The sequence below is a fragment of the Zingiber officinale genome, chromosome 11A (assembly GCF_018446385.1).
Source record: "Zingiber officinale cultivar Zhangliang chromosome 11A, Zo_v1.1, whole genome shotgun sequence".
Lineage (NCBI taxonomy): Eukaryota > Viridiplantae > Streptophyta > Magnoliopsida > Zingiberales > Zingiberaceae > Zingiber > Zingiber officinale.
The window spans coordinates 82,750,685-82,762,327 of NC_056006.1; positions in this window are offsets into that span (position 1 = coordinate 82,750,685).

An 11,643-nucleotide genomic window follows, 5' to 3' on the forward strand; every position below is an offset into this window, starting at 1 on the left:
ATGATTTTAAACCCTTTAATTTAGGACCATAATCTTAGGACTATATGTACATGACTTGTACACAAGTTTTCCCTATGATCCCCCAATCTCTTGAATTAGGCTCATCTAGGTACAAGAACTATGTACCTTGATCCTAACTCATGATCCTAATATCTCACACACATCTAAAGTGTATCAAACACATCCAAGTCAATTTTGATGTGAGATATGGGTTTAGGTTATCTTAGGCTAAGTTCTCATGCATTTGCTAAACTACACTTTGATCTCAATATCAAAATGTGTTTTTATCCTTAAATCAAATTCATTGATTATTAATGTAAGAGATGATGACATGGCATGAAATAATATCATAAATAAAAGCATGTGCCAATGTCATGATGTCATGGCATAAAGTATGAAACTTAAACTAAAGCATGACATATAATTAACCTAAGCATGATCATGACATTTCAAATGATAATGAGTTAAACATGATGTCATGGCATGGCATATGGCAAACAACCATGGTAAGTTAGCACAAATAAAATACCTAGATTACCTATCTAAGTATCCTTAACACCTTAGCTAACTTAAAATCTAAACCTAGATTGCTCAAAGTGCTTCAAGAAAATGTCCAAGCCTAAGTTGGCATTCCTATTTTTCTTGATTAATTTATGCCACTTAACATTAAGTATATCCTCAAATATTGGCATATTTCATATTTCCTCAAGAACAGCACCTTTTTAATTAAGGCCTAGATTGTCTTACATTCCTAAGAGAGTACTAAGACCCCAAAATGCCAAAATCCTAATTTTGACACTTCTTGAACTCTAGATTTTCCCAAATTGTGCCAATTGAGATTAAAAATGAAATTTTCAATCTTTAGGCACATTTAACTCTTCAAAGGAGTAAATGATAATTCCATTTCATTTTCAAAAGTTCTCAAAACCTTGAAAATGCTCCTTGAGTGTCAATTTCCTCAAAGTTGGGTTAACTACCCTTCTAATCGGAGTTGACACTCTCTAACCCATCTATGGGGTAGAGAAGATGCTCCTAGGAACCCAATACCTATTAGAGCTCATTGGGTTCACTAAATATTCACTAGGGATAACTTCCCTAGCAACCCTCCTAATGACCCTCTTAGGCTTTAAAGCCTTGGTCATTTGGGTCTCATCAAGGTCAACTATAGGGGTGACTCCCCTTGTGACCTTGGTAATGGTCTTCCTAGCCCTAGGTTTTGTTTCATAATCGAATGAAACATTATGATAAGTGGGCTTGACCAATTGGGACTTAGGTTTGTGACCCAAACCTTTCTTGTCCTTGGACTTGGGTTTTTGACCCCTAGACCCTAGAGTCAAATCCTTAAGAATCTTTTCTAGAGAGTCAAGTCTTGACCTCAAGACTTGATTTTCTTTCTCTAATACCTCAAGTTTTGATTTATCATTTTTCTTTGAGGTATTCCTAGGCATGTGTCTAGATGATTTGGGATTTCTATCTAGATTTTCCTTAGCCTTAGATGAGTTAATTCTAGGGTTAGCATTTCTAGAATTGTTCTTATCTAGGCTAACATGTAACTCCTAAGCACATGTATCGATTTCTAGTGTTAACATGCTTATCATTATTGACAATGGCAATAAGACTACTAGCATGCATCCTACTAGAATTGCAAGAATGAGCTTTAAATGTTACCTTAGGGTTTGCCTTAGCTCCCCCTTTACATGTGTTTGGCCTCTTGTCCTTGTGAGGTTGCCTCCCCCTTGGACATTGACTCCTATAGTGTCCCGTTGCTTGCATTGGAAGCACACCACGTGCTTCTTGCTCTTGCATGTCGGGACTCCGGCTTCCTTGACCTTTGGTGCCGGTGGAGTCTTTCTAACCCTCTTTGGACACTTACTCTTGTAGTGTCCAAACTTCCTACACTCAAAACACATTATGTGTAATTTGCTTGAAATCACAGTGTTTGAGTTACCTAGGGTTGTGGATGTAGATGAGCTTTCTTCTTCATCCCTTCCGGAGGTAGATGCCTCTTCTTGCTCCGATCTTGAACAAGAGCTCTCCTCCTCTTCTTCCTTGGATGTTGAGTAGCCCTCAACTCCCAATTCGCTTCCTCCATGATGTGAGCTACTTGGCTCACTAGGCTCCTCTTCATGGAATTTTGCCAAATTGTTCCACAATTCCTTGGCGTTGTTGTACCTATCTATCTTGCACAAAACATTATTAGGTAAAGCAAATTCAATAATTTTTGTTACCTCGTCATTGATTTCGGATTGTCGGATTTGCTCTTTCGTCCACTCCTTCTTCTTGATAGGTTTTCCTTCCTCATCCATCGGAGGGGAAAACCCTTCTTGTACATAAAACCAATTTAACATATTAGTCCTGAGAAAATACATCATCCTTACCTTCCAATATGTGAAGTTGTCGTGAGACTCGTAGAAGGGTTGAATCGTGACATCTTCTCCATAGAGATCCATCTCTAGCCCGTGCTCCCCCGGGTGTTGATCCGTCGAAGAGCAACCTGGCTCTGATACCACTTGTTGGGATCGTTCGTACTCGGCTAGAGAGGGGGGGTGTGAATAGCCGCCCCAAATTCTCGCGTTCTTCCTACAGTTAGGGTTAGTCGCAGCGGAAATACAAGGAAGAAACTAAGGAGAAGAAAAAACAAACCGATGTAACGAGGTTCGGAGATGAACTCCTACTCCTCGGCGTGTCCGTAAGGTGGACGAAGCCTACCAATCCGTCGGTGGATGAGTCCCCGGAGAACCGGCTAGATATGAGCTCCTTATGGGTGGAGAAACCTCGCTACAACTACTTCTTGCAACAGCAAGATAAGGAGTACAAATACAAGAGAAGCAAGAAGTAAATACACAGCAAATGTAAACAACCCTTGCCTTCTTGTCGACTGTTGAAGAAGCAATAGCTTCTCAGACGCCAACCACAGCAGCAGCTCAGTCGGAGTCCCAGCCGAAGGAAGAAGCTCACGCGAAGCTTGCGAAGAAGAGCTCAACAAAGCTCAAGCACCAGAACAGCGGCTCTGTAGCATAAGAGAAGAGGAAGAAGCCCTAGAGCACAAGAACAGAAGTTCTAAGGAGGAAGCAGCGGCAGCAACGAAGCCCTGTAGCTTCTTTTATACCTGCGAAGAAAAACACGAAGGAATATAGCCGTTGCGTCGCAACGGCTAGTTCCCTGATCGGTCTGTGGACCGATCAGGCCCTGCGCTGATCGGTCCCCAGACCGATCAGTCAGTGCACAGAAACATTCTGTGCGTACTCTGATCGGTCTGTGGACCGATCAGGCCACAGCTGGATCGGTCCACAGACCGATCCCAACTCTTGGCTTTGAAGCTCTTCCTTCTGCGACATCGTCTCCTGATCGGTCGCCACGACCGATCAGGGAAGCTCTTGATAGGTCCACAGACCGATCAGGCGTCTTTCTCGCGGCTACTGATCACCTTCTGATCAGTCTGCAGACCGATCAGATACCGATCAGTAGCACACTGATCGGTTACTGATCGGTCACCAGACCGATCAGATAACTAGTGACTTGATTTTTGCCCAAACCAAGTCCCAAGCCTTCCAAACTAACATTCGGTCAACCTCGACCTGTTGGTACTTCATTCCTAGCATCTGGTCACTCCCTTGACCTGCTAGAATTCCCCGCCAAGTGTCCGGTCAATCCCTTTGACCTACTTGGACTTTCCTCAACACCAGATGTCCGATCATCCATGATCCATCTGGATTTTCCCTTGCCTGGCTTCACTCACCCGGACTTTCACCTGGCTTCACTCACCAGGATTTCCACACTGCCTAACATCCCAGTTAGGACTTTCTCACTGCCTGGCTTCACTCACCAGGACTTTCCAACTGCCTAACATCCCAGTTAGGACTTTCCCACTGCCTGGCTTCACTCACCAGGACTTTCCACACTGCCTAACATCCCAGTTCGGACTTTCCCACTGTCTGGCTTTACTCACCAGGACTTTCCACACTGCCTAACATCCCAGTTAGGACTTTCCCACTGCCTGGCTTCACTCACCAGGGCTTCCACTTTCACCTAGCTTCACTCACTAGGATTTTCACCTAGCTTCACTCACCAGGATTTCCCGACTGCCTGGCTTCACTCACCAAGACTTCTCCGACTGCCTGGCTTCACTTACCAGGACTTTTCCCCGTGCCAAACTCCCTGTTTGGACTTTCCCCGTGCCAAGTCTCCATACTTGGACTTTCCGCGTGCCAAGCTACCTGCTTGGACTTTTCCCGAATCAGGTCAACCTTGACCTAAGGTTGCACCTACAATCTCCCAAACACCTATTCTTGTCAAACATCAAGAATACAACTCTCTTCTCGTCAAACATCGTCAAACATCAAAACATAACTCGAGTCAAGTCAACTCGAGTCTGGTCAACCAAGTCAACTTTGACCTAAGGTTGCACCAACATTAAGAAGAAGAGCTGGTCGTTTCTCCCTAGTCGGGGACTAGCTCTACAAGAAGGCCTTCTCCAAGCCATTGCTTAAATGCGTCGGATGGGGGGCACCGACTATATACTCCAAGAAGTACATCAAGGCTCCTGTGGAGGGCATCCGGGCGGTCGGTCGCTGGCAAGGAAGATTCTGTTGGTCGGGTACTTCTGGCCGACTCTACAGGAGGATGTCGCTCAGACAGTAGCTAACTACCTGTCCTGCCAAAAGTACCACCACCTCTCCCACCGACCAACCGAAGAGATGAAGGCTTCCACTGTGTCATGCCCATTCGACCAATGGGGCATGGATATTATGGGACCCTTCCCCATGGCGACTGGGCAGCGAAAGTTTTTGCTCGTCGCAGTGGACTACTTCTCCAAGTGGGTTGAAATCGAGCCGCTGGCAAGAATAACCGAGCAAATGGTCCAAAAATTCATCTAACAGCATATCATCTGTTGGTTCGACATTCCACGTCGTGTCAAACAATGGTAGACGGTTCGTCGGACGGAAACTCAAAGAGTGGCGCGAGGAGTATGGCATCCAGCAGACCTTCACCTCCGTAGCATACCCTCAGAGCAACGGACAGGCTGAAGTCGCCAATCGAGAGATCTTGCGGATTTTCCGAGTTCGGCTCAACCACATCGGAGGGAGCTAGGAGGATGAGCTCCCCGGCGTGTTATGGGAAATCCGCACGGCCCCTAAGGAAGGCAAGGGGGTAATCCCGTTCCACCTGGTGTACGGCGGTGAAGCGGTCGTCCCGGTTGAGGTTGGAATCGAGTCCAATCGAATACAACACTACAACGATGACAACACCGAGCGGAGGCTTCTAGAGCTGGACTTTGTGGATGAGACGCGCAACAAGGCAGTCATTCTGCTGATGGCTTATAGGCAGAGGATGAGACAAAACTACAATCGACGGGTGATCCCGAGGTCGTTCCAAGTCGACGACCTCATGTGAAAGAAGGTGAAATTGGTCAGCAGCGTCACTAAACTAGAAGCTCCGTGGGTTGGACCATTCAAAGTCATGGAGAAACTTCGCTCAGGCGTCTACTACCTAGAGGATGAAGACGGGCGGCAACTAGAACATCCTTGGAGCGCGAACCATCTCCAGTCATACCGAGCTAGATAAAAGGTACGCCAATGTAATTGAGGTGTACTCTCCATTTTTCCTATTTCCTTTGAGTGCAGGATTAGAATGAAAAATGAAAGGTTACCAAAATTCTCGTCGAGCGGCAACGTTAAACCCATGTCTCCACCAACGGTCGAGCGGCGACCTTAAACCCCGGTCTTCACCAAATCGTCGAGCGGCGACATTAAACCCAAGTATCCACCGACGGTCGAGTGGCGACCTGAAACCCCAGTCTTCACCAAATCGTCGAGCGGTGACGTTAAACCCAGGTCTCCACCAATGGTCAAGCGACGACCTTAAAGCCCGGTCTTCACCAAATCGTCGAGCGACGACGTTAAACCCTAGAGTCGAGAGGCGACTATAAACCCTAGGGTCGAGCGGCGACTTTAAAATTCCGGCTTAGAAGACCGTCGAGCGTCGATGTTAAAACCCAGAGTTGAGCGGCGACTATAAACCCCCGGGTCGAACGGTGACCTTAAAACTAGGAGGTATGATCCTAGCGAATTTATCAATAATGAAAGTACGGTTGTAGCAGCCGTTCAGGACTATACAGCCAGATACTAGCAAAAAGATAGCATATGAAGAAAAATCACAAAAAGACTACATTGATAATAAGTCAAACACTGCCGAGCGGCAGGAATACATTCAAGGCTTCCAAAAATATATATATATTCTCTACAAACCCCTCACTCACTCGATATAGTCAAAGGCTTCGTCATGAATGGAGTCGAGGAGCTGGACACGGTTAATATCACTATCGGACAGGGCTTCAGAGATGTGGTCGTTCGCCTTTAGCTAGTTGAGCATCGCATCGATGGCCAGCTCAAATGATCAGATAATCCGATTGGTCGCCTTTTCAAGGAATTGGTCAACGCGAAGATATTGTTGCCTTAGGACCGCGAAGCGGCCCAGTTCAGCCTCCTGGTAGGTTGTCAGTGCAGTACGGGAGGCCTCCAGATCCTCTTCGAGGCGCTTCACCTGATCTTGAAGCTCAGCCTCCTTAGCCGAATGGCTCTCCCGCTCGGCAACCAGGGAGTTATCCGCATTTTTGATCTTCTTGGCCAACTGATAAGCCTCCTGGTTCTTTTGTTCCAGGTCGGCGATGACCCGCTATTTCCTTTTGGAAGCCAGCTCGAGCTTCCGGTCATAAGTCTTCAGTTGCGCCTCGATCTGACCCAACCTGTTGGCCAGGTCAGTCGACTTCTACTGTTCTATCGTGAGAAGTTGTCGGGCCTTTTCCAGGTCGGCCTACACCTGAGCGATCGGTGGCCCCTGGGAGGAAGAAGAAGCACCTCCAGAGATCTTGAGCCTCTTCAGCTCGTCCTCCACTTGAGCCAACCGCTGGCACATGGCAATGTTCTCCACCCAGAACTGCAAGCAAGCATTAGTGTCGATCGGAGGTAACTCATGAATTGATAGTTGAGAATACTAACCCCGGTGGATATTTCCAGATGACTATTGGCGAGTGCGCCGGGAGGTTTCATCGTCGCTCATGCCCTTGCTTCCTCCCAGATACGAGCGAGCCGACCACGAATATAGACCTAATTCTGGGGAGAGCTGGGTTGGTCGCCCGGCGCAAGAAGGTTCTCCGTCGGCAGGCGGAATGTGGCGGTGATGGATCGTCACCCGCTCGGCGCCGATTGAGAAGAGGCTGTCGAGCCGGAAGCTTGAGCAGGAGGGACTGGAAGAATAGCGAACCGTGTTATCCTCCGCTTAGCCGGAGGCAAGGAAGTGATCGACTGAACGGCGAGCGGCTCTAGTAGCTTAGCCAAAGACGGAGTCCGATCGAAGGAAATAGCCTCCACTGTTTCGAGGGCGGCTGGAGATGGGGTGCCTCCCCCCGCTGAAGCTTGTACGGCCGAAGTGGCGGAGTGAGAGGGTGCGTCCGTTCGGCGTCTCTTTCGAGTCAGCGGTACCTCATGGCCCGAAGACCCCGAGCCCTTAGTATGGACGGCGGGCAGCACTTCTCGGACCAGGCGTGGGTCAACCGCCCCTCCTACGTTGGGCGTCCGTTCGGCGGTCCCCTCACCCATAGTTGGGGTCTCCCCACCTGTGCCCTCCTGTGAGCCGACAGAGGTTAAGCCGAGTCGTTCCATCTCCTTGGCTGCAGCTGCTTCAATCTCAGCTTGCCTGACCTTCATTATGTCGATTGCCCGAGCGCACATTATAATGTCAGCTGCAAAAGAAGAAAAAAATTAGTTAGACTCAAGGGAAGAAGGTTAAGAAATTGCATACCTAGGCTACTTGGGAACTTCGTTCGGGTCGGACTCAGCCCGAACACGTACATCACACCCTCCGATAACAACTTATGGATGTTGAACTTCAAGTCGGCCAGCGTGTTAGGGGCGTGGAGGTAGTCCGACCGGGTCTTGTACTTTTTCAAATCGGGTTGAGGAGGAAGCCCGCCCTGTCATTTGGTCTGGTAGCTTGACCGCTCGAGGAGTCTCAAAAAGAAGAAGTACTTCTTCCAATGTTTGTTGGAAGTGGGCATTTTGTCAAAAAAAAAAACAAACCGATCCGGGATTAGAAAAGGTAAGTGCCTAGCTCGGACTGTTTGGGATAATAGAAGTAGTGGAAGACCTGAGGGGTCAGTGGAATGTTATGTACTCGGAACAACACTACCACGCCGCACAGCAGGTAGAAGGAGTTAGGAACAAGCTGGGCGAGCGGGACGCGGAAGTAATTGCAAACCTCGGTTATGAAAGGGTGGATGGGAAATCGAAGACCGGCCACGAATTGGTCTCAGAAGAAACAAATTGTGTCGACTAGCAAATCATTGGGCTGGTCGAACAGGGAGGCTAGAACTATTTCATGGTCAAAAGGGATGTCAAAGGTGTTCATAGGCTCGCGGCGTCGCCTGCGTCGAACCAAGTCTCTATGGTATTATACCAGAGACCGAGAGCTGGGTCAGAAGGCTGAGAAGAACTCGTCATCGCCGCAAAACTGAAAAGCAAAGAATTCGACGAACGAAGGGGGAGAAAAATGCAAAAGGGACGCTAGACAGACGCCAGAACAGTGGCGGAGAAAAAGCAGCGGAAGAGCAGCGACAGAAAGGGAGAAGGAAAGCTTACGAGAGGGAGAGGATTGCCGCAGGGAACAGTGGAGCACCGCAACAAAGAGCCGAGGTTCGTTGGAGAAACCAAACACACAATCGCCGGAGCACATAGCAGACGCAAGACGATGGAACAGAAGCCGACACCGCGGCTTTATAAAGAATGGCTCGGCAGACTGGAGCCGTCCGATCTAGGGCATAGGAATCAAAGCGTGCATCCAGTCGCTGAATTCAAACCACCAAACGTCACATCAACGGCTGTCACCTCAAACGTGCGACGACTGCAGCGACGACACGTGGCGCCCTCCCACAGGGCAGCATTTAATGGGTGTGGGCACGTGCTCGGCCTTAATGAGGGTGACTTACGCATACCCCGAGGAGATTCAGGTGGCGTCGACATTAATTGCCCGGCTCGCACCCCTCCGGGGACAATGAGGAAAAAATATCCAAGTACGAAGGCTCAAAGCGCCGACCAGCAAAGAAAGATCAGTCCTACACAGGTCGATCGGGATCCAACCAACCCATTGGCTGATCGGTCAATCGGTCGCCAGACTACTTGTCTAGTCAGTCGGACTTGCAGTCTTCTTCGACTAGACTTGAGAGGAAGGCACGTGATCCAGTGGTAAAGTGGGGCCCATTCGACAGGAGGTCAAAGTGGTCAATGTCCTAGACATGAGGCCAATCAGACGAACTACCTTCCCGGTCAGCATAAAGAATAGCCGATCCGACATTTCTACAGTTCGGTCAAATACCGAGCTTTCAACGCTCATAAAGCTCAAGTAGGGAGGGACAAAGGACGAGCGGCCATCTCGCTTGGCTAAACAGTGGGCGCAGCCTCGACCTGGCAGGCAGGGCTCCCTCGCTCGGCAAGGCGAAGCCGAGTAGCAGATCATTAGCTGAGCGGATGCTCGGCTCGGCCATTGTATCCCCCAAATGATAAACTTGTCGAGTCACTCTCCCGCTCGGCCCAGTAACAGACAAAAGGGGCAGTTGGCGATATCTTCCTAGGGACCAGTGTCACAGACGGGCTGCATGGTTGGCGGCATGATCGAGCAGAGAATCGTACGATGGAAGCTTCCACTGTCACGTCAGGGATATGCTCGGGTTGTTCGGGTATGGCATCAGGCACACTTTTTTGACACGTCCTTTCCAGGTATTCTTTAAGAAGCGTGTACGCCTTGGGAAGCATGCGTGCGTCTCCTGGTAGCCCTATATAAGGATCCCCCAGGCTTCGACGGAGGTATGTTCACTACTGTAGCTACAGTTATGCTGTTGCTCCTTTCTTCTTCATTCACTTGACCGATAATTGACTTGAGTGTCAGAGGACCGTCATCGGGAAACCCCTCCCTGGCTCGGCACTAACAACTTGTGGTTGCAGGCTCAACTCGTTGGAGGTCCGCGTCATCTTCAATCGACATCCAGTCAACGTGAGCGTCATCTCCCCAACATCCGTCGATTCACTCTCAGATAGGATCAATAGAGTTGAACCATATTTTGTTTAATAATGAATTAGTTATAAACCAACTTGGTTTAGTTGTGAATCAAACCAAAGCGTTAATGGACTAATTTTTTATTAAGGGATAATGGATTGAATTTGGGCCTTCTAATCCAACTCATTAAAGTGAATTATATATAGTTGTAATTGGGAGAGAATTAGATACAAGTTTCATTATTTAGTTGGTTGGTTTTTAGAAACCTAATCCTCCTCTCCCTCTCCTCTCTCTCCCGACGCCAACAAGAGGGTGCTCCCTCTTATTGTCGTGACCACTACAAGGGAGAAAAACTCTCCCCAGTGTGCTTCTCTTCTTCTTCCTCTTGATCTCTCTTCTTCGATCGTGGCTAATAACTTCCGAAGGAGAGGCTTGTACTCAAGAAGTTGTCTTGAGGAGCTCGGCGTGGATACAAATAGAGGCGAGGTTCGACAACGTCATTACGGTTGATGTCCTTCTCGTTACAGGTCATCCGCAAAATATAACTAGCGTAAATTCAATTTTTATAAAATTTTAATTTTACGATCATGTTTGCATGTTGTATCATTGTGTGTGTAGTGTGTGTAATGTAATAATTAAGAATTATTATTATTTTATTTTTCGTTGCGCATGTTTTCGAAACATGTTCTAGCATGCACCCGCATCGGGCATTTCCCAACAGAGGGAACTGTACCTCATATGCCCATACCTCATGCTCGACCGGTGCTAGGGCAGTTCAGGTTTAACTTGTGTCTTGGCACTAAGCGGAGCGATAAGTCTCTTTAAGTTCAACCAGCTTAGGGGTCGACTGACTATATGTTGTGTGACTTAATGAATAAGGAGTTGTTCCCTAAAGTTAGATAAGCCCAATCGACTTTTGGGCCAACCTGCTATATACTAGCTGTCTCTCCATAAGTAGAGCACTAGGTCCCTCAGGTCCAACCGATTCTTTGGTCGACCGGATTCATATTGAAGACCTTAGTGCTAGGAGTGAAGGGCTAAGTCTTAGTGAGAATAACTCATTCCTCTGACCCTGACTATCATCTCATTTTGATTTTAACCATCACTTTACCTTGATTGCCATGTCACCTTTGGGTCTGCTTATAACATACCATATCATCCACTAATGTAAAAAAAAAAAAAACATCTATCGACACTATCTTGATAAGTTTGTTGGATTACTACCGTACTAAGATTAGTTTATGAATTAATTTTATATTCTCTATGGAAATTTAGGGGGTGTTTGGTTCTTTCCTAGAAATAGGAATCAGAATGGGAATCATTGTATTGTGGAATGGGAATGAGTATGATGATGAGAAAGAAAGTATGATGAGAGAGAAAGTGTGATGAGAAAAAATGAAAAGAGAGAAAATGTGATAAGAGAAAATGAGAAAAGAGAGTGTGGTAGGAGAGAGCATGATGAGAGAAGATGAGAGAGAAAATATGATGTGAGAGAAAGTATGATGGGAGAGGATGAAGAGAGAGAACATGTAATGAGAAAAAATGAGGAGAGAGAGTGTGATGAGAGAGATTGATGAGAGAAAAAGTATGATGAGA